Below are 4,108 nucleotides of genomic sequence, written 5' to 3' on the forward strand. Positions count from 1 at the left end.
CATGTATACAAGCACGTTTCAATAACGCAAAATATATTTTTCTTCGTCTTTGTTTTTGCATTCTTTTTTCTTCGCACTCTTACTCCTTTGCTTTTTTCCTTCTTCGTCTTCGCATTCTTCCTCCTTTTTCGCCTTCTTTCTTCTTCTTCGCTTTCCTCTTTTTTCGCGTATTTTTTCTCAATCATCATTCTTTTATTACTGTTGTTGTTGCATTTTTTTTCCTCTTTTTAATTGAAGTTTATTTAGATCCAGAAATGAATTCAATGTGTTTTTGTTAATGATTGAGTCTTTTTGACTGCTTGTTTAAAATTGAACTAATTTCGGTTCATTTGTGAATTAATTGAGATTCACTTGATGCTACTGATAAGTATTGACCAAATTTTTTATTCCTTAAATAATTTTGGTTTATTTCTTAATTTAATTGAGGTTCATTTAGATCCATAAATAAATTGAATGTATTTTTGTTGATAATTGAGTCTTTTTGACTGCTTGTTCAAAACTGAAATAATTGAATGGAATGGAGTGGAATCTAATATAATTGAATTATTTGCTAAAAAATTTGGTTAATACTTATCAGCAGCATCAAGTCAACCTCAATTAGTATCCAAATGAACCAAAATAAACTAAAAAATAAACCAAAATTATTTAATGATGGCATCAGAGAAAGATAACGAATAAAGATATTTGCAAAATGTTAGTGTTATTGGTGACGACGATAACGAAAGAGAAAGATAACGAAAAAGGAAAAGGAGGAGGAGGAAGAGGAGGAGGGAAGAAGAAGAACATGAGTGCGCGAATTTAGAAGAAGAAGTAATATAATGAAATTATTTAAATGCAGAACATTATTGATTCTTCAAATCAAATTAGTTATAAATGTTTTATACAAATTTTATTTAGGGGTGGTAACAAATAGAGTATAATAAGATTTAAATTCTATCTTAATTTTATTTGTATTTTAAATATCTCAACTCAATTGTTGATTCTTAAAAATAAATTTATTTTTATTCAAATACAATATTTAGTCTTTTTATATTTTATAATATCAAATATTATTTATATATTATTAGCAAATTAAATTTAATTTAGTATCTTGGTAACACTAAATAATTTTTGAAAAAAAAAACGAATTATGAACATACATATTATATATTAAAAGTACGGGTTGGACGAACATAATTGGCCTAACATTCAAATCCTATCCAGTAACTGCGGATCAGATTACGAACCCATTCTGATCGAATTGCAGCAGGTTGGATATCCGCATCTGCGAGAAATGTTGCCAGCTTGACATTGAGTTACGCTTTCAAGGTGCAATTCAACTTTTTTTTTTTTGGTATTACAATTGAACATTTATTAACTGCTATAAGAATGTGTATTACACGTATACTTGCATTATTATGGGGATGTTTAGTGTATCTAGATTTCTAAAAGTAGTTTGGCATCTAATTCTTTTATGGTATATTCTTATGTTCATGCCCCCCACATCTTTTAATTTGTCCACTAAATGCAAATGATGGTAGCCAAGATCACTTTCGCTTTTTTAGTAATTTACGTACAATGTAATAGGCATCATAGTATTCATCTTATTATTATTATTATTATTATTATTATTATTGCGTTACATACCCCTTTGTGAATGTATATGGTCATTTGACATTGAATGGCTTCTAATATTTTGGGGCCCCCAGCCCCAACATACGGCAACTTGGTTCTTGTTGCTTTTCTACATGTTTTGATTTTTCTTTTCTTTTTTCCAGTACAATAATTGTTAGATATAACACCTAAATTTGCATTTGCAACATCACATAGACTGGAAAAGGAATAGCAGATGTAACCTCGAACTCACCCTTTTGAATTACATAGATAATGATGTTTTAACTTTTAATACTCGCACACTAAGATTTCAACTTGTATAAATTGTTGGCACGAATGGATTTTATACAAATATCTAATTATAAATTAGTAGCCTAGTAAAGATATTTGCCTTATTTTATGAAATCGCTTCTTTAAAAAAATTAAATTAATAGTAGAAAACACATAAATAATTATTATATCTCTAAAACACCTCTTCAAATCAAGTTATAGTTATCAGAATTAAATTGGTGATCAAATCGGTTGAATTATTGGTTTATTGGTTTATTAGTTCAATCGATAAGTCTTTGGTTGAATCGATAAAATCAATTTCATGTAAATAAAAAATATAAAATAGTCAAAAATTTAAAATTAAAATTTTAAATACATATCTTTATTAATATTTTATGAAAAATCAAGTCTCAAGTTCTAAAAATAACTAATATAAAAAAATATAAAATTTGTTAATACTACTATAATAGTATCTTAATTTGACACAATAAGAGTAACAATTAATTCACAAAACCTATCATCTAACTATAATATCAGTAAATTTTAACACTAACATCAAAATAAATAAACTTAATTACAATACTAACATTGAAATAGATCAGGCAGATTAATAAATATTTAGTGAAATTTATATTTATGTTAATAATGGTATATAATCAAAATATAATTAATTCAAAAAATAGAGAATACAAAATTAAATTAAAATAGATATCTATAAAATTATGTAATTGAATGTATACTATATAATTAGCATTTGTCACCTATAAGAATATAAGAAGCATGATGACTGAGTGGCAATTGGGAGGTGCCGTAACTAGGGATGGAAATAGGCCAGGCAGCCTGCCAGGGGCCTGTAACCTGGCCTGATAGGAAATAGGCACAGGCTCAAGCTATTAAAAAAGCCTATTTTTAAAAGGTCAGGTCTAGACTTTTGAAATAGCTTGTTGGGTCTGTCAGGCCAGCCTGAGCCTGCAAATATATGTAGAGAGTTTTATTATACTAGTAAAAATACTATTAAAAGAATTTGAACTTAGGTCTTCTATCTTAGATTAATACTTTTATCCACTCAGCCATTTGTCTCTTTAATTATATATATGTATTTTGTATTAATATTATTCATAAATTTATTATTTTATATTTTATAATTTTAAAAATTAAATTATATATTAAATTTAATTATTATTAAAAAAACAGGCCTATTGACAGGCTTCAGGCCAGGCCAGATTTAACAACAGGCCAGACTCAGTACTCATTAAAAAGCCTATACCAGGCTACAGGCCAGGCTAAGATCAATATACTCTATTACAGACCTGGCCTGTTTCCACCCCTAGCTGCAACTCAAAGGTTCCTAGTTTGAACTATCGGTTCTCGTTGATTTTGACTGGTTTATTCTAGTTCTTACCCGTTTATAACGGTTCTCTTTCTTAAACGGTATAAGGAGTAAACCGAACTAGCTTTGAGTCTTATTCACCGGTTGTCAAATCGATTGATCCGGTTCGATTTTTATAACTATACTTCAAGCAAGAATCTCTTTTAAATTTGTTTGAATTTTTGTATAGACTTTTTTTGTTTTATTTTTATTTTTTGTCTTATATTATTTTTTTCTTTTGAGGTTCAACACAGATTGAACTTTAGACATCCTGAAACCATATCATAAAACTATTTCTTACAAAAATTTAAATTGATAAAAAGAGGCACATGAATAATTATATCTCTAACCCTTTTAATATTTATTGCAAGTCTTAAAAATTTTACAACAAAAATATCTAATTAAATAATTTTCAAAAATTTGTTTACACAAGTCAATATATAAAATAACTAATCTCCCATTATAATGATGAATTTTAATTTTATTATTAAATCACTATTATTATTTAATTTATAAGCTCAAATTCAACATCTATAACAGATTAATTTTATAAAATTATGCCTTTTTTATATGAATCTAATCCAGGTTTATATTAATAATCTTGAATATTTGAAAATAAAATTTACTTATTATCTATAAAAAATGTTATATAAACACTAAAAAGTAATTATATATATATTTAATGTGAATTTTATATAGTAATCAATTTTTTTTAATGTCATACAATTGAAATTCAACTAAACCACAATAATTTCGGTAGAGGTGGTAAATTACCCAAACACACGGATATCCGGTCTGTCACCATCGGATTGAGGCAAATAACTATTTGACTCCAGTGTGGAATGGGTTTTTGGCAGGACGGAATCTTGGAAAAGA

Source organism: Arachis hypogaea, chromosome 5, assembly GCF_003086295.3.
Source record: "Arachis hypogaea cultivar Tifrunner chromosome 5, arahy.Tifrunner.gnm2.J5K5, whole genome shotgun sequence".
Classification (NCBI taxonomy): Eukaryota; Viridiplantae; Streptophyta; class Magnoliopsida; order Fabales; family Fabaceae; genus Arachis; species Arachis hypogaea.